At 38.5% G+C, this 20,188-nt stretch overlaps 1 long non-coding RNA gene across 1 annotated transcript in view; it reads right to left on the reverse strand.

Moving 5' to 3' along the window:
- LOC122707756 overlaps nt 1–20,188 on the reverse strand; it is a 248,160-nt gene that overhangs the window by 39,544 nt on the left and 188,428 nt on the right. The gene's annotated exons all lie outside the window — the stretch shown is intronic.

The raw sequence follows: 20,188 nt of genomic DNA on the forward strand, positions 1-20,188 counted from the left end.
CATACACAGTCTGTCAATGTGATACATTACATTAGTAAAATGAAGGGAAATAATCATGATCATTTCAACAGACACAGAAAAAACATTTGATAAATTCAACATCTATCCATGATAAAAACTCTTAACAAATTAGGCATAGAAGAAATATATTTCAACATAAAAAAGCCATTTTTGACAAGCCCATGGCTATCATATTCAATGATGAATGGTGGAAGCTTTTCCTCTATAATCAGGAACAAGACAAGGGTGCTCACTTTCACCAGCCCTATTCAAACAAAGTACTAGATGTCCTAGTTAGAGCAGTCAGACAAGAAAAAGAAATAAAAAGTATCAAAATTGGAAAGAGAGAAGTGAGAGTATCTCTATTTGGAGATGACAAGATTTTATATACAGGAAATCTTAAAGACTCAACCAAAAATTATTAGCTCTAATCAATCAATTAAGTGAAGTTGCAGGATACTAAACTAAAATACAAAAATTAGTAGTGTTTCTATACATTAATGACAGATTTTCTAAAAGAAAGTAATCAAGCAAAAACAATAAAATACTTAGGAATAAATTTAACTAAGGGAGTGAAAGATCTTTACTCTAAATCTACCAGACATTGTTGAAAGAAATCAAAGAAGACACAAATAAATGGAAAGATATCCTCTACTCGTGAACTATAAGAATTAATATTATTAAAATGTCAATACTACCAAAAGTCATTTATTGATTCAACACAATCTGCATCACCATTCCAGCAGTACTTTTTACAGACTTAGAAAAAATACTCCTAAAATTTATATGGAACCATAAACAATCCTGATACTTGGAACAATTGAAGGCAGGAAGAGAAGGGGACGACAGAGGATCAGATGGTTGCATGGCATCGCTGACTCAATGGATACAGGTTTGAGCAAGCTCTGGGAGATAGTGAAGGACAGGGAAGCCTGGCAAAAGAGGGTTCGATTGATGGTTGAGAAGATCCCCTGGAGGAGGAAATGGCAACCCACTCCAGTATTCTTGCCTGGAAAATCCTAGGGACAGAGGAGAGTGAAAAAGCTGGCTTATAACTCAACATTCAAAAAACTAAGATCATGGCATCCAGTCCCATCACTTTATGGCAAGCAGATGAGGAAAAAATGGAAACAGTGACAGACTTTCTTTTTCTGGGCTCCAAAATGACTACAGATGGTGACTGCAGCCATGAAATTTAAAGACGCTTGCTCCTTGGAAGATAAGCTATGACAAATCTAGATAGGATATTAGAAAGCAGAGACATTACTTTGCTGACAAAGATCCATCTAGTCAAAGTTATGGTTTTTCCAGGAGTCATGTATGGATGTGAGAGTTAGACTATAAAGAGAGCTGAGTACCAAAGGATTGATGCTTTTGAACTGTGGTTGAAAAAGACTCTTGAGAGTCCCTTGGACAGCAAAGAGATCCAACCAGTCAATCCTAAAGGAAATCAGTCCTGAATATTCACTGGAAGGACTGAGGCTGAAGCCAAAGCTCCAATACTTTGGCCACCTGATGAGAAGAACTGATTCATTTGAAAAGACCCTGATGCTGGGAAAGAATGAAGGTGGAAGGAGAAGGGGATGACAGAGGGTGAGAGGGTTGGATGGCATCACCGACTCGATGGACATGAGTTTGAGTAAGCTTTGGGAGCTGGTGATGGACAGGGAAGTGTAGTCCATGGGGTCACAGAGTCGGACATGACTGAGTGACTGAACTGAACTGATAAAAGATCCCAAATAGCCAAAGAAATTCTGAGGAAGAAGAACAAATCAGGAGGTATCACATTTCTTGATTTCAAACTATAAAGTTATAATCATAAAAACAGTACAATTCTAGCATAAAAACAGACAAATAGGCCAACACAATAGAATCAAGAACTCAAAAATAAACGTATGATTGTACAATAAACTAATGTTTGACAAAGTAGTCAAGAATATTCACAAGAAAGAACAATCTTTTCAATAAATCGTACTGAGAAAACTGGATATTTACATGTAAAAGAATAAAATCAGACCACATGGTAACTCTACTCACAAAAATTTCCTCAAAGTAGATAAAGACTTAAATGTAAGACTAGAAACTATAAAACTCATGAAGAAAACACATGAACAAAGATGCTTGACATGGATCTTGGTAACGCTTTTGTGAATATGACATCTAGAGCATAAGCAAAAATTAAAAATAAACAAGTGGGACATATCAAACTAAAAAAAAAAGAAATTTTTGCACAGCAAAATAAATCATCAACAAAGTGAAAAGACAACCTACAGAATGGGCAAAAATCTTTGCAAACCATATATCTAACTAGGGGTTAATATCCAAAACATATAAAGAACTCACGCAACTCAATAGCAGAAAAACAACCCATTTAAAAATGGGCAAAGGACCTGAAAAGACATTTTTCCAAAAAAGATACATATGCATGAAGCAGATGCATGAAAAGATGCTCAACATCACTATTCTTTAGGAAAATGCAAAGCAAAACCACAATGACAGATCACCTCACATCTGTTAGAATGGTCATTATTAAAAATACAGAAGATAATGAGTGCTGACATGAACTGTGCACTGTTGATGGGATTGTAAATTGGTCCCGTAGCAGTGGAAAACAGCATGGAGGATCCTCAAAAGTTAAAAACGTTATCTACCTTATAATCCACCAATTTCACTGCTCTTTTGGTATTTTTCCAAAGGTAACAAAAACGCTAACTCGAAAAGATACCTGCACTTCCACAATTATAGCGTTAGTTACATTAGCCAAGACAGGGAAACAAATATCTATCAATAGATAAACAGATAAAGAATGTGGGAGATACATATATATACATACATACATATATATTTATATATGTGTCTATACCTATATTGGAGTAGGAAATGGCAACCCACTCTAGTATTCTTGCCTGGAAATCCCGGGATAGAGGAGCCTGGCAGGCTACAGTCCATGGGTTGCAAAGAGTTGGACACAATTAAGTGATTAAACCACCACCTACACCTATAGTTACACACAAAATTTCTACATAAATGTAAAAATGGATAAAATGGATACATACATATGTATATATCACAACTTTATCTATTTACATTTATAAATATAAATATATATGGTTTTTCCAGTTTTTTTTTAAAATGGCCAAGTAATATCCCATTTTATATACATATATATACCATTTGTGACAACATGGTTGGGTCTTGAAGGCATTATGCTAAGTGAAATGTCAGACAGAGAAAGATAAATATTTTTATGATTTCATTTATATGTGGAGTTAAAAAAAAAAAACTCATAGAAAATGAGGTCAGACTTGTGGTTACCAAAGGCACAGAGTGAGGGATGGGTAATCGGAGGAAGGTGGTCAAAAGGTACAAATTTCCAGTTATAAAACAAGTATTAGAGATGTATGTACTGCATATTTATTTTCTTGGGCTCCAAAATGACTACAGATGGTGACTGCAGCCATGAAATTTAAAGACACTTGCTCCTTGGAAGAAAATCTATGACCAACCTAGACAGCATATTAAAAAGAAAAGACATTACTTTGCCAACAAAGGTCTGTCTAGTCAAAGCTATGGTTTTTCCAGTAGTCATATGGATGTGAGAGTTGGGCCATAAAGAAAGCTGAGTACCAAAGAACTGATGATTTGAACTCTGGTGCTGAAAAAGACTCTTGAGTCCCTTGGACTGCAAGGAGATCAAACCAGTCAATCCTAAAGGAAATCAGTCCTGAATATTCATTGAAAGGACGGAGGCTGAAGCTGAAGCTCCAATACTTTGGCCACCTGATGCAAAGTACTGACTCACTGGAAAAGACCCTGATGCTGGGCAAGATTGAAGGCAAGAGGAGAAGGGGATGACAGAGGATGAGATGGTTGGACAGCATCACCGACTGGATGGGCATGAGTTTGGGCAAGTTCTGGGAGACAGTGATGGACAGGGAAGCCTGGCACGCAGTAGTCCATGGGGTGGCAAAGAGTCAGACACGACTGCGTGACTGAACAAACAACAGGTGCTACACTGGGACTGTAGCTCACACTGTTGTGTGATACACTGGGTAGTTGTTAAGAGTAAGGCACACCTTGTTCCATTGCACTCACTTTATTAAGCTTCACAGACACTGAATGTTTTTTACAAACTGAAGGTGTGTGGCAAACCTGCATTTGAGCCAATCTATTGACTTCATTGTTCCAATAGCATTTGTTCACTTCATGTCTCTTTCTCACACTTTGGTAATAATTCTTCCAATATTCCAAATGTTTTCATTATTATTTTGTTATAGTGATCTGTGAAGAGTGATCTTTGATTCTACTACTATGATTTATTGAAGGTTCAGATGATGCTTAGTATTTTTTAGCAATAAAATATATTTAAATTAAGATATGCACTTTTTATCAGACAATGCTATGGTACCGTTAATAGACTATGGTATAAATATAACTTTTGCATGTACTGGGAAACAAAAAAAAATTACATAATTTGCTTTGTTGCAATATGTTGCAATATGTAAATATAACTTTTACCTGCACTGGGAAACAAAAAAAATTATGTAATTTGCTTTGTTGCAATATGTGGTGTGGGTGTGTACCTGCACAACTACATAATTCCACTAGTTCTATGTCGACAGGGTTAAAGAGCAATGACATAGCATTAGTAATGAGCATATCCAGCACCAAATTTTCACTTTGAATGCCAATGCAAAAACTTCTAAAAATATTAAGAAAGAATAAGAAATAATACGAAAGAGGGTATAAATTTAGCTAGAGTAATCAGTCTGCAGTCTATATAAAAATATTATCATAATAGTCTGAATTGAATACAATTCCTTATTTACAATAAAAAGACACACAAAACACTTAGAATGACTAAAACAAGAAATGTTAAAAACTATACAATAAAACTTTTAAAACCATTAATGGAAAGCCATACCAGGGTCTTGGATAGGAAATATCAACATAAAAAAGATGCAAACTCCTTGAGTTACATTTTTAAATATTATAAGACCACAATTAAAATACTAATTTTTTTTTGCAGTTAGTCAAGATCTCTCTAAAATTAAAGAACACACAAAAATGGGGTAGTCAAAGTCAAGAATGGAGTTCTTGTTTATTTTTCCCAAAGAACAGCATGAATTACTGTTCTCACAAATAACCACATTCAATAACATCCTTCACTTTACCTTAAATTCATTAGAGTGAGGTTTATTTTCGAAAGCCCACAGCAGGACTCTGAGAAAAAAAAAAAAAATTAAGTGGTTTGGGAAAACAAGGGAAATAATATATATTATTGTATTTATTGATTTGTTATATGTCCGTGAACTTGCTGGTGATATGTGCTGAGGTAGAGGTAGAAGGAAATTTGATTAAATTAAAGTAGCTGTGTAAGTAAGCTAGAGACTGAAAGCGAGGGGAGAGGAATTCTATTAGTTCACTGATTGATTATGAGTTGCCTACAAGGGCAATTTAAGGACTGGATATCTACAAGTGGGACTTTGAGTCACCAAAGCGAACTTGGTGATGCCCAAGGACTGTGTTGGGAATAGAAATTTCCAAATGGCCAAAAAAGGAAATGGAAATGTAGCAAGGGCCTTTACTCTCCCCTGACCTAAAGTCAGCCAAATTCCATATTTCACTACTCTTTTCCGCCAGTATTTTCTCACTGTATTATCATGGTTCCTTCTGCAAGTACTGAGTGTGGCTTAGTGAAAAAGCAGAATATTTTAGTGAGAGAATAATCAAAGAATATGAGACGGTTAGATAGCATCACTGACTCAATGGATATGGATTTGAGCAAACTCTGGAAGATAGTGAAGGACAGGGGAAGCCTGGCATGTCACATTCCACCAGGTCGCCAAGAGTCTAACACAACTTAGTGACTGAACAGCAACAATCATTAATAATTCAATTCACTTTAACAGTGGAGAATGTACTGAACTATTTTTAAGTGCTTGACAGTAGACTGCAGTCTAATTTATTGGAGACTACAATAGCTAAAAGTCATTTATGATTTTGAAAATATGTTTTCTAAATCAAAAATATAATTTGCCTTTCCTTATTTTTTTTTTTTCTTTAGACACAAAGAAAGCTTCATCATAAAGTAGAGACCCTGAAGATTTATTCAAGGAGAAAACTCTGGAGATTTTCAGTACATCAGGACTGATTTTAGCCAAATGATTCCATTTGTATCTAATGTCAGCTTTATTTACAAGTCATAAGCCAAGGATATCAAAGAGCAGTCCTTGTTTTGTCCTATCTACGTTTTGCTCATCTCTCCAGTCAAGGGATCCTGGACTACTATTCAGCGCTGGGCAGGATGCCAGAGTTCAGAGGTTGGCCAGGAAGGATGGGAACCCTTCTTAGATCAAGAGCTCCCAGTAACAAGCAAATGAAAACAAAGGAAGATGAAAGAAGGGTGGAGGCTGGATGTGAGTGGCTGACTTTCTGAGTTTCTATTTTAAATCCTTTGCATGGACTCTCTAGGGCGGATGCCATTTCTACACTATTATGAAGGTCACCAGAAATGGGATTTGGCAACTGGGTTCTCTTTCCACCTCAGCAAGTCTGACACTGAAGCTTAACCAGAAAAAGCACTTTAGCTCTTATTGTGAAAACATTATCTAAAGGTGTAGCCTTACACTGCACTTTGCCAGCAAACACAGAAAAATGAGCACATTAAAAACTTTAGATTGTTCAAGAATAGTAAGCACTCTATTGCAGAAAATATTTATCATATTAAAGCCATTGTTACAGAATGTTAAGTCCTTTCTCTCTTGACTTTACTGAAATTACCTTCTTCATTCTTATTGTTTGTCTTCTTTGACGTTTTCTCTGTCTTCTTGCTGTTTTCAGATGCTAGGTCCATGAATCACCCGAAGGACCTAATTCTGTTTTCTTCCTCTATCTGCCCTTCTCTAGGTATATCAGTGAACCTCAGTTCCCACTTCTAGATAATAGTTCCCCAACTTACATTCTGATCATGACTCCTCCTCTGAGATTCAAACTAGTATCTCCAATTAGCCAATATTTCAGCTTACCTGCCCTGTCTACCTAGATGAACCTGTTCAAATACCTTAGATGAAACACTCGGGTAACAGTCCTTGTATAAAAACATGCATGTGTAGCTACAGATGTCCTATATTGGCTTTTATAATCATAACCTAAGTGTCTGCATCCTGAATGCCCCCAAATATTCAGACATCTGGGATTCTTTAATTATTAGAAGGGGGAAAAGGCTGAAAGGCTCAACCCATATAACATCCTTCTTGATCTCTCCAGGAATTTTTGAAGAAGAGAGAACAGGTGGGAGAAAATGGGAGCTTATATTTCTACTAGTCACCTCTCTAGTCATCTTGTGCTCCAATTTCCTGCTTTGGTTAAATTCTGAGTCTTAAGGGCTGCTTTTTTCTTCGTGCTGCACAGGTGCCAATGACTCCCAGATCTGATCTCTCCCTTGAGTGCTGGAATAAATTTCCTAAATGCCTTTTCAACACTCAACTTGGATATCTGATAAGCATCTCACACTTCAAGTACGCAAAACTGGACTCACCCCCCTCCACACACCTGTTTCTGTAATTTTCCCCATCTCAGAAAATGGCAGGACCATTCACCCAATTCCGTGAGCTAAAAATCCAGGAGTCATCTTTGACTGTTCTCTTTCCCACACACCCAGCAATTAGTCCGCTCTATTTTTAAAACACATCCTGAATCCAAGGGTTTCTCATTCCCTCTGATATTTTCATGTTCTCTCACCTGGACAGCAGCAATAGCCTTTTTATTGACTATTGTTTTAGTGTTTTAAGGCTTGCCACTCCACATTCCCAGCTCTTCACAAAAGTCACCATTCTGATCTGTTCACAAAAGTGACCCTCCAAAACAAAAGAACAAATTGTTGTTGTTTAGTCACTAAGTCATGTCTGATTCTTTGCTACTCCATGGACTGTAGCCCGCCAGGCTCTCTGCCCATGGGAGTGAGTTGCCCTTTCCTTCTCCAGGGGATCTTCTTGGCCCAGGGATTGAACCAGTGTCTCCTGCTTGGCAGGCAGATCCTTTACCGCTGCACCACCTGGGAAGCCGAACAGCAAATTATCACTCCAGAATTCGTAACTGTCCAGTGGCATCTCCTCCAAACATGTTAGCTTCAAGTCCTCTGTGATCTTGCAGACCCCTACTTCTCCACCTTCGCCTCCAACCATGTTCCTCATTGTTTCTTAAAGTTCCAGGCATTGGTGCTTTCTTATTCTTCCTTTAACACAATAAGCTGTTTGCATTTCAGGGCATTTGTAATTGGTATTTTTCTACATGGAGTGCTCTTTCACCACTTTTTACTCTTTATGATTTAGTTTAGATTCCTTCAACCTGACATGATGATTTGTGATTAATTTTAATCCATACTGTGTGAGTTTTTAGTGTTAAATTGCCCTAAGCTAGACTGTACACTCCTCATCCACATTCTATTTATTCCCTTAGCCTTTAATTTCTTTCTTTATAGCATTTATGATAACTATAAATTCTATTACATATTTACTTGTTTACCTTTTCATTGTCTGCTCCCCCATCACTCCATAGAGTATGTAAGTTCCACGAGGGTGGCTTTGGGACTGGCACCCAGCTGCCACCCAGTATATGTTTATAGACTGAACATATGGGACTCATCATTCAACTTTTTTAAACTTCACTTTTCTAATTTGTAAAATATAAAGAGTAAAAAGGTTGGGGAAAGTATACCCCTGAATACATGATATTCCCTTTTCTATTTGTCTGTCCAGCAATTCAGTTCTCTTTCCATCTGACACATCTTGGCTACACCCTGGGTACCATCACCATTCATATAAAAGATCCTATCAGTGTATCTTAAACTAAAGACAGTTTTACATGTTAAAGGAATTTTGATTCCTTTTAACAATTTTTTATCTATGTACGTATTCTATCTACATTTATATGTATTTAGATGGGATTACCTAGCGACTGAACTGAACTGAAATGAACCTATGTATGCTATATATGTATGTACTCTATATTATATTTTACAGAACAACTAAGGTTTGGTGGATATTGTTCCCTTGCATATTATTTACTACAAATATTTCTCCAGTAGGAGTAGGAGTGGCAATAACTACTAACTGAAGCCTTTGCTTTTGTATTATAAATAAAAGGCAGTTGTGAGCTTAAACACTGCTCATTGTTTCATGCTTCAGATTAATTTGAGAAATATAAAGCTGTGTAATTCAGCATCAGCAACTTTCTTAGTGACTCCTCAGCATAAGGATGTTACATTTTTTCCTCTTAGACTCCCTCATCTTTATTTTTCCAGAAGAAATGGCAAGAGATAGCCTGGAAAAAGCCAAGTAGGTACAACAGGACTTCACCAAATACTATGGTAGTTTACCCCAAATCCTATTATTTTGCATATTCACCAACTATGTAATATTAGAGTTTTTTAAAAAAATCTTCTCCATTGCTATTTTCAGGCTTCCCTGGTGGCTCAGTGGTAAAGAACCTGCCTGTCAATGCAGGAGACACAAGTTCAACCCCTGGGTCGGAAGATCCCCTGGAGGAGGAAATGACAACCCACTCATGTATTATTGCTTGGAAAAATCCCCTAAGCAGAGGAGTCTGGCAGGCTACAGTTGAAGGAGTTGCAAAGAGTCGGACATGACAGAGCACACAAACACACATACGTGTGCGCACGTGCGCGCGCACACACACACACACACACACATTGTTATTTCCACTTTGTAATTTTTTTAGCCTGAATCAAGACTGTCTGACTAACTGCCCTTGGAAATCCCCTGATAATTAATTTTTTACAAGTCAATTATTTTACCAATTAGGTTGGGAACACTCCTGTTCTTTGAATAGACCATTTCCTTTCACTGGTTACTGTTTCTCCTTTGCAACTAATGTTTTAGGAAATCGTTTTCCATGACTATGGTTATTTATTATTTCCTATGAGTGAGTGGCATATCCCGTGATCACTTGCCTAATTGGGAACAGAGAGTAGCCTTCATCAAAACAAATGTCACAACCTGCAGTTTCAGACAGAGTTGTTGATTACAAAAGAATAATCTGATAAACTGCAAGGATCAGGGAGGGGATCCAACCAGACTCCACATGGAAGAACTATTATCCAACAGCCATCTAAGCATGATAATAATTTTGGTGATGACAATAGCAACAGTTTAATAACTATATAGAGATGCCTATATTTATGTTTTATTCCAAACACTGTCCCTACTCCACACTGGATGGTATTAAGGCTAAGATGAAGGCAGATATCTAGTAATAGAAACCACAGAAGGAGGAACACAGAGCTTCCTTTCCTAGCACATCTCACCAGACTGTGAGACCACTTCATTACTTTGGATATTCTCAGTACCTCTAAAAAGTTTTTGTGTTATTTTTCAATTATTAATACCATCTTCCAACCCATAAGTTAAGACCTTTGTGGACACTAGCCCATTAATAACCACCAACATCCTTCAGGAATTAGAAGAAAAATCATTTTGCAGCTGAGAAAACAGAGGCTGAAACCAAGTAACTGGTTCAAAGTCACCCATGTAGTTAAGAGGCAGAGCTATTTTGCAAACCCAGGTCAGGTCCATCTGATTCCGAAGTCCAACCTCTTAAATTCTAGGCAATAGAGCTCAACTTGCCCCCACTCCACTCTACTACTCAGAGGCGCATGGAGTGCTTGGTGGACAGTGGTGAAAGCTCTGGACCCAAAGTTACCAGACCTGGTTCCAAGCCTGGCCTACCACTTGCCGGTTATGGGCACCTTGCCTACCTTTCCTCGTGTAAAATGGGTTTTGATAACATGAGCCTTACCCTCCTTATCAGCACCAGTTTCAATAGCACATGGGAAATGCTTGGCCAGCTGCAACGTACTGTTTAAGTATGTGGCATTGTGTTATTTTGGAAGCATTATTTTTAGATTCTTAAAAACTGAAGTATAGTTAATTTACGATGTCATGTTAGTGTCAAGTGTATGGCAAAGTGATTAAGTTACACATATATACATATTCCTTTTCAGATTCTTTTCCACTACAGGTTAACACAAAACAATGAATATGGTTCCCTGTGTTATCCAGTAGGTCCTTGTTTATCTTTAGGAAGCATTCTTAAGTCACTTTTTAATGCAGATTTTATTTGTCTGAAAATGGATAGTAAGCTCCCCATGGTTAGATAGCATCTCTGACTCAATAGATATGAATTTGAGTAAACTATGGTGGAGAACAGAGGAGCCTGGAGTGCTATAGTCCATGGGGTCATAAAAAGTCAGACATGACTTAGCGACTGAACAACAAGGGTAGAAATTCGTCTATCATTTCTTGCGGCTGTTTGCTCCCAGAATTCACATTGTGCTCAATAGAAAAACCCCTCCTACCCCACTCCACTCAGGTTCTCATATTTATTTTACCTGATTATCACACACTCTGTCCCTTGGAGAGAAAAGGCAGAGGGGAATTGCAGAAAGTCCAAGACTGCTGGGTGCTGCTGCTGAGATCTAGAATGTGCAGTGAGGTGCATGTGTACTGACCAGGCATGGACTGAAGAAGGAGAAAGCTCAAACAGACCCAACTTGTGCAGCTCTGGTTTATGTCTCTTAAAATAAAACTATTACCAGACTTCCGTTCCTTAACATAATTTCCATCCCTCTCTTTCTATTAGTCAATTTGCTTGGTCAGCTTTCTTGAAATGTCTAACCATTTTTTCCTCTATGTATTTATCTATTCCACCTTTTATACGTTCTGCATTGATTATCACTTTTTCTCATGACTTCCCCATAGTGATCTGTTCCATAAGTATGTGTGGAATAGTTGGGCACCTGGATATTTTTCTGATCTTCTTCTCAGCTTCACTCCAGTTAGAAGCTAAGTGAAATATTATCCAAAAATTTCCTTGTAGTAAAAATAGCACCAGTGTCCTGGTGTGCCTCAAGATCCTTTTTTTTTTTTCCTATTAGAGAAAAATGCAGTTCCAATGTCTCTCTCTCACACATATACGTGTATAATTTTCTATTTATATAAGCATATATATGTGCACATGCTTAGTCACTCAGTCGTATCTGACTCTTTGCAACCCATTGGACTGTAGCCTGCCAGGCTCTTCTGTCCATGGGATTTTTCAGGTAAGAATCCTGGAATGGGTTGCCATTTCCTCCTCCAGAGTATCTTCCTGACTCAGGAATTAAACCCTAGCCTCCTGTGTCTTCTGCCTTGGCAGGTGGGTTCTTTACCTGTTGAGTCATTGAGAAAACCCACACATATATAAGATTAATGTTTGTGATCAGTGAGACTACTCTCCTTCTGCAACTCACAGAGTGATACTGAAGAAAGATCTTATCCAGCACAACACAAGACACGGTTTCTTTCTCTCTGAAGTGCTAATCTTAGGGTTCTCTGTTAATTTCCCAGAACCACCATAACAAAGTGCCCTTCATTACATGCTTTAAACAACAAAAATGTATTTTCTCCCAGTTCTGGAGATCAGAAATCCAAAATCAAGGTGTCAGCAGGCCCATGCTCTCCCCAGAGGCTCTGGGGGGCCCACCCACACCTTCTCTTAGGTTCTGGTGATGGCAGCCATCCTTGGCCTGGAGCTACACAGCCCGGCCCTGCTTCTCTGGTCACATGGCCATCTCCTTGTGTCTCCACGGTGTCTTCCCTTGGTGCATGCCTGTCACTGCGACTCTCTTCCTCTTCTTATAAGGATACGAATCCTATTGGATAAGGGCCCAACCTATTCCAATATGACCTCAGTTAAACACATGACATCTGCAAATATTCCATCTCTAAGTAAGGTTACATTTTGAGGTTCTGGGAAAGATAGGAATTGGGGGCGACCCTGCAACCCAGTCAGTACAGATTTCCCCTGAGGCAGCAGCCAGAAATCAAGACCTGCTATTTCTTTGTTGTTTTGAAGGGATATTTGCAGATGACTAAGTTAACCTGAGAGGGTTTCCCGGTGGCTCAGTGGTAAAGAATCCACCTGCCAATGCAGGAGCCTAGGGTTCAATCCCTGGGTTGGGAAGACACCCTCAAGAAAGGAATGGCAACCCACTCTAGTGTTCTTGTCTAGAAAATCCCATGGGCAGAAGAACCTGGCAGGCTACAGTCCATGGGGTTGCAAAGAGTCAGACACGACTCAGCGCCTAAACAAAAACAAGAAGTTAACCTGAAGAGGCTTCAGGAGCAGGTTCTGGTAGAAAGAACCTGGTGATCAGGGCTGACCCTTTTGGCCACACATCAGAACTCTTTTTGCACATGACTTCTACCTAAGATCTCTTTAGTCAGTGTTGATATATAATACCTGAGCTCCATCGACACAGAGTTTTATACTTACATTCACAATCCCCCATCCTTGAGTCTAGAATCTACAAAGAACTGAAAGCTAAGTTTTTGTTTGTTTGCTTTTTTCTTTTCTAAATTGAATAACTGACTACCAATTCTCTTCTGGCAGCAAAACCTGACTTGAATGGACATAGGCCACCTTATAATGTGAAGATATTTACATATTTCACTGGAAAAAATATTGTTTTATATCAAGGGGTACTATCCAGACACCCCCTTAATACTGGGAGTTTTATGTTTTATAGTGTAGACACTCACTATTCCTTTTTTAAATTCTGAAAAAAAAAATCCTAAATATGAATTCCCAAAGGATTTTGGAAAAAAAAATACAGGCCTATTTTTTCAATTATTTTTAATCCAATCAAGTAGAAAAGCTGCCACCATTGCTCTGAGTTCTTCTAGTTCAGTGGTTCTTAGACCTACCTGAATAGTGCAGTCACCTGGAGAACTTTATAAAATCCTAAGCCCTAGGTTTAAACACAGACAAATTTAATCAGACTCACTGAGGGCGGGACGTAGGCATCATCGTTTCTGAATCTGCCTAGCCAATCTCAATGTCTACCCAAGTTTAAGAACAATTGTCTGGTCCTAACCTGGTCCTTCCCACAGTCCTTTCCTGTTGAGCCCATCAGAAGTCCATTGCAGCCACCTCTTTTGACCAGACCCTGATAACACCCCCTACCAAGAGGCACAGACATTGCAAACAACAACCAGAATTAGGAAAAACAAAAGGAGTTCACAGGTTATGGTTGAACTGTGGCCCCCTTTCCAAAATATATGTCTTAACCTTGAGGACCTCACATGAAAATATGGTTATTGTCAGCATAGCTTAGAAGAAGTTCTGCTAGAAGTTTGTTGTTCAGTCGCCAAGTCATGTCCAACTCTTTGTGACCCCATGGACTGCATACTAGAGTAAGGTGGGGCTTTAAGCCAGTGTGACCAGCATTCTTGCAGGAAGATTAGAAGGAAGACACCCAGAGAGGAGAAGGCCATGTGAGGATCCAGAGACACACAGGGGCAAGACAGTCATGTGACAACAGAGGCAGCTACCGGAGTGATGCATCTAAAAGATGCCACAGATGTCTAGCAGACTCTAGAAGCTAGAAAGGGGCAAGGAAGGATTCTATAGATTTAGAGGGCGCTTGCCTGGCCAATACCCTGATTTCAAATGTCTGGGTTCCAGAACTACGAGAGGAAATTTCTATTGCTTTAAACCACCCAGTTTGTGATACTCTGTAATGCATCCTGTGTGTGGGAATGAAGCACAGGCCGGTGTTTGGAACGTCCCCAGAGCTCTCGAGCTCCACCATAACCAGCTAGTCATGGATGTCAAAGCACTGAACTAGAGATGAATTGAAGGGGACAGCTGGCCTACCGTGAGGAATGGAAATAGTCATACATAACTAACATGTATTGAAGGCTTCATACCTTCCGGGCACACATGACCTACACTAGTTCATTTAATCTCAAAAAAATAAACAACCCCACTATTTTGATCGTCATATCAGAAAAGAGAAAGCTCAGGCTCCCACAGATGAAATAACTTGCCCAATGTGCACCAATAATGAGAGGAAGAACCAGGACTTGAACGCAGTTGTACCTGACCCCAGCACAGCGCCTGCTCCTCGCGTCAGCTCAGAAGAGCCTTGGTGAGTTCAGGGATCTCATCAAGGCGACGTGAAGAATCAGAGGCTTTGTTCAGCCCGCTGCGCTGCAAGAGCGGGAACCCTGGCTCTGCTGTGACAAACACAGGAGCTTGGCATCCGGCTCTTGCAGCTGCCAAAAAGAATTAAACCCAGTGAGTCAAAGCACAGGAAAGGCAACAACAAAAATGCCAGCACCAGCAGCAGCAGGAGGGAGGACCCAATTACTACTGGTTGAAGTGTGAGGAAAATTAAAGTTGGTGATGGTTCAAGGTTCTGTTGAAACTCCAAAGCAGTGGGCTTGCATAACCATGAAACATGGAAATTAAAGTATTACTGATGTTCACACTGTTTATTTCAGGACTTCATTTTCCGTCTCGCTTTGTCTCAACAAGTCTCAATTCAGTCACGCGCTAACCACCACAAAGAAAGGAAAAAAAGATGGAGATGTGTGTGAACGTGTGTTATGTGCGTCTCTCTGTGTGTATATGTGTCTCTTTGCGTGTGCATGTACATTAAACATGTAAATAAATTAGAAAGAGGGAAAACTACAAAGAAGCATAATCTACTTTGTTTGCTGTTGGCTCTGCCCGTGCATACTAAGTGAATCGCAACCATGATAAGGTCCCTACAACTTTAAAACATTTTTCAGGCAAAAGTTTTCTAAATTCACCGACCAAAGCATTGATAATTTCTGAATCCTTGACAATAACAGCCCCTAGATACACCGAGCATTTCCTACGTCCCAGACACACTTAATCCCCATGTGAGCTTTCCAAAGAAAGTACAATTATCACCATTTTGGAGAGGCAGAAATTGAGCTTACAAAACTGGAATAACTGGCACCAACCAGGTAATAAAGCTACGAAGGGGAAGAAAGAAGATTTGAAACCAAGGCTGTCTGCTCTGAAAGCTGGATCTCCAAGGCACCATGGCATTTTTCTCCCACTGTACTTCTGCCCTCTAGCTGACAGTATCCACCCTGCACTATTCAATGCTTCTCCCTCACGTGGCTCATCCTATAGGTCTGTAAGTGCTGTGTGTGTGTGTTGATGACTAACTGCATGGCTTTCTTTTTCTCAAACTAAGGATCTGAAGTTATCGAATCAGCTACCCAGGCTTACCTTCCCACTCATTTGATGACAATTGCCTTCTTCAGAGTGTTTGCACTTGAGGCAAACAATAGCTTTTTTCCATAGCTTTTTAAAAAACTTGGAATACAGTCGCTTTACAGCATTGCGTTAGTTCCTGCTATAACAGCAAAGTGAATCAGCTATGCATAAACATATATCCCCTCTTTCTTCTTCTTTTTTTTGGATTTCCTCCCCATTTAGGTCACCACTGAGCATTGAGTAGAGTTCTCTGTGCTCTACAGTAGGTTTTCATTAGTTATCTATTGTATACATAATATCAAGTGCATGTGTCCATCCTTTAGGCTTTTCAGAGCAGAGCAATTTCAACTAAGGCTCTTATTCAATTTTCCTAACATAGTATACTCACTAGACAATTTGTAGTTTGAAAATATTTTATATTCTATCTGCATACATAAATTTGATGCCATTTGATTCCCTTAAACAAAAGAGCAGGGCAAAGATCATAGTTGCTGACTCTGTCCTTCCCAATCACAGAGTAACACAGCACAACACAATATGTCCCTGGGAGTAAAGCAAAGAGTAGAATTTTTTTTTTTTAATCCCTCATCCTTTCAGAATATGGATAAAAGACTAAAATATCAAATCCAGCAAAAGAAATACCCTTTAAGTAATATGATCATCTTTTTAAAGTTTAGGAATTTTATAAAGATCTACAAAAATGAAAAAAGTAAGATAGTGAATTGGAAAACATAATATACACATTTCCAAGTTCAGTCTGAACAAATACTATTTGGAGACAATTTTGCCTCACTAATCGTGATACTTTCTGATCACGTGACAAAGATGGTTACAGAAAAAGAGTTCTGGGTCGCAAACAGTGCTAAAGGTTCACTGCATCCTGTTTCATGTTCTTCATTCCTCAGAATAATAAGCTATATTTTCCCACCCCTTAAAGGGTGGTGAAGTCATATGGTAAATTCTAGCCAATAAAAGTGAATAGAAGTGAAGAGTCCCTTCCAGGATGAGGCTGCAAGGAGGAAATTCAATTCTCTATTGCGCTCCCTCAGTGATCAAAGAGGTCGCATAGGAGATAGGAGTGTGCTGTGCTGCTTTAATGCCCCGCTCTTTAGGACCCCATGGATTGTAGTCCCCCAGACTCCTCTGTCCATGGGATTCTCCGGGCAAGAATACAGGAGTGGGACGCCATACCCTCCTCCCAGGGATGGAACCCACATCTCCTACATCTCCTGCCTTGGCAGACGGATTCTTTACTTGGAATCCTTGGAAGCCACATACCAAGATGCTAGAGACAAAATCTCCTGCAATGTTGAGTCTGGGAAATGTTTCCCTGTGGAGTCACTACAACCTGGAGCACATTTTATGTGAGTGAGGAATAAGATTCAACGGGAAAATCATTTGGGCCTGATATTTTCTTTGTGGAAAGAGTTTCAGTAAGGGACTTTGTTTCTTTTATAAGAAGTGAAGTGAAGTGAAGTGAAGTGAAGTGAAGTGAAAGTTGCTCAGTCATGTCTGACTCTTTGCGACCCCCATGGACTATATAGTCCGTGGAATTCTCCAGGCCAGAATACTGGAGTGGGTAGCCTTTCCCTTCTTCAGGGGGATCTTCCCAACCCAGGGATTGAACCCAGGTCTCCCTCATTGCAGGAGGATTCTTTACCAGCTGAGCCACAACAGAAGCCTGAGAATACTGGAGTGGGTTAGCCTCTCCCTTCTCAGCGGATCTTCCCAACTCAGGAATCGAACTGGGGTCTCCTGCATTGCAGGTGGATTCTTTACCAACTGAGCATCAGGGAGGCCCTTAATAAGTAGAGTGATATCTTGAAATTGAAGTATCACTGATGTTCACAATGTGTATTTCAAGATGACATTCTTCATCTCAGCTTGTCACAACAAATCTTGATTCAACCATGCACTTAACACCTTATTTATATAAGATCTTTGTCCACTTTTGTATATTTTTTATTTTCTTTTATTTCATTGATTTTCTTACTCTTGTATTATTTCCTTCTTTCTACCTCTTTTGGATATTTTTTTCTAGCTCCCTACAGTGCAAACATAGTAAAGACTTCTTGGGTCACTGATATGAGACTCTTCTTTTCCAATAGAAGCTTCTAGTGTTCATATATACTTGAAAAAAAGTACATTCTCTAGCTGTTGGCTGCAGTGCTTTGTGACAATTAGGTCAAGATGGTTGATGGCATTATTTATTGAATCTTCCATATCTTTTTTTTTTTCATTTATTTTTATTAGTTGGAGGCTAATTACTTTACAATATTGTAGTGGTTTTTGTCATACATTGACATGAATCAGCCATGGATTTACATATATTCCCCATCCCGATCCCCCCTCCCACCTCCCTCTCTACCTGATCCCTCTGGGTCTTCCCATTGCACCAGTCCCAAGCACTTGTCTCATGCATCCAACCTGGGCTAGTGATCTGTTTCACCGTAGATAATATACATGTTTTGATGCTGTTCTCTCGAAACATCCCACCCTCGCCTTCTCCCGCAGAGTCCAAAAGTCTGTTCTGTACATCTGTGTCTCTTTTTCTGTTTTGCATATAGGGTTATCATCACCATCTTTCTAAATTCCATATATATGTGTTAGTATACTGTAATGGTCTTTATCTTTCTGGCTTACTTCACTCTGTATAATGGGCTCCAGTTTCATCCATCTCATTAGAACTGATTCAAATGAATTCTGAATCTTCCATATCTTTAATATCTTTTTTTCTTAAGTTTTTTTATTGACTGCTTAGAAAAGGGTATTAAGAATCCTTCACTATAATGGTGGATTTTATTTTTTTATCTCTCCCTTTCTTTCTGTCAATTTTTGTTTCATGCATTTTTAAGTTCTGTTATTAGGTGCATATATATGTCTTCCTGATAAATTGGCCTTTTATCATTACAAAATATCCCTGTATCTCTGGGAATCTTTTGTCCTGACATATTCTTTGATATTGATTGTCACACTAGCCTTATTTGCTTTCAACTTATTTATGTTTTATATTTAAAGCACATATTTTATAGATTAGACATAACTGGGTCTTTCAAAAAATCTAACAAGATAATGCCTTTTCATTGGAGTGCATAGAGCATCTACACTATATATCAGCTCTGAGATAGTTGGATTTAGGTCTACCATTTTAGTGTAAGTTTTCTGGTTGTTCCCTCAATTCTGTTCCTCAGTTCCTCCTTTTCTGTCTTCTAGATTAACTGAATATTTTTAGAATTCAATTATAATTTATCTATTGGATTTTTATCAATATATCTTTATATTAATCTGTTGTTGTTGAGATTAAAACATAAATCTTTGACCTTTTAGAGTCTACTTACTGTTAATATTCCATTACTTCCCCCAAAACATAAGAGGCTTGCAAATACATATGGCCATTTACCTCTTTTTTTGTCCTTTATGCTAAATTTGTCACATATATTACCTCTATGTACACTGCGAACTTTCATAATAAATTATTATAATTTTTACTTTAAAACTATATGTATCTTTTTAATTAAGAGGAAAATATCTTTCAATGTGATGTTGCATCTATGATATCCAGGGTTCTTCATTTCTTCCTGAAGACCTGAGTTCCCATCTGGTATCTTTTTTTTTTTTTTTTCATCTTGAAGAACTGCCTTTATCACTTTTTATAGTGTGGGTTTGCTGACAACAAATTCTCCTACTTTCTTTTTATCTGAAAATGTTTTTTTGTTTCATTCTTTTTCTTCCAGCTTTTTTGAGGCATAATTCATTCTTGAAGAATATTTTTACTCAATATAAAGTTCTACATTGAGAGTGTTTTTCCTATTTAGTCCTTAGAAATATTGTTCCACTCTTTGCTGGCCTTCTATGTGGCTTATAAGAAGTCACAAATTGTTTTAATCAAATGGTTGTTCACCTGAAGGTCTGTGTCTTTTTCTCTTTGCCTGCTTTCAAGATTTTCTCTTTATCTCTGTTTTAGCAGCTTGACTATGATATACACGGTTGATTTTCTTTGCATTATATTTCTCATGCACAGAACTTTTTCAAACTAAAATTGTTTTTTTAAATTTTTAATTTTGGTAATTTCAGCAATTTCTCAAAGTTT

Source organism: Cervus elaphus, chromosome 14, assembly GCF_910594005.1.
Source record: "Cervus elaphus chromosome 14, mCerEla1.1, whole genome shotgun sequence".
In the NCBI taxonomy this organism is placed as follows: Eukaryota; Metazoa; Chordata; class Mammalia; order Artiodactyla; family Cervidae; genus Cervus; species Cervus elaphus.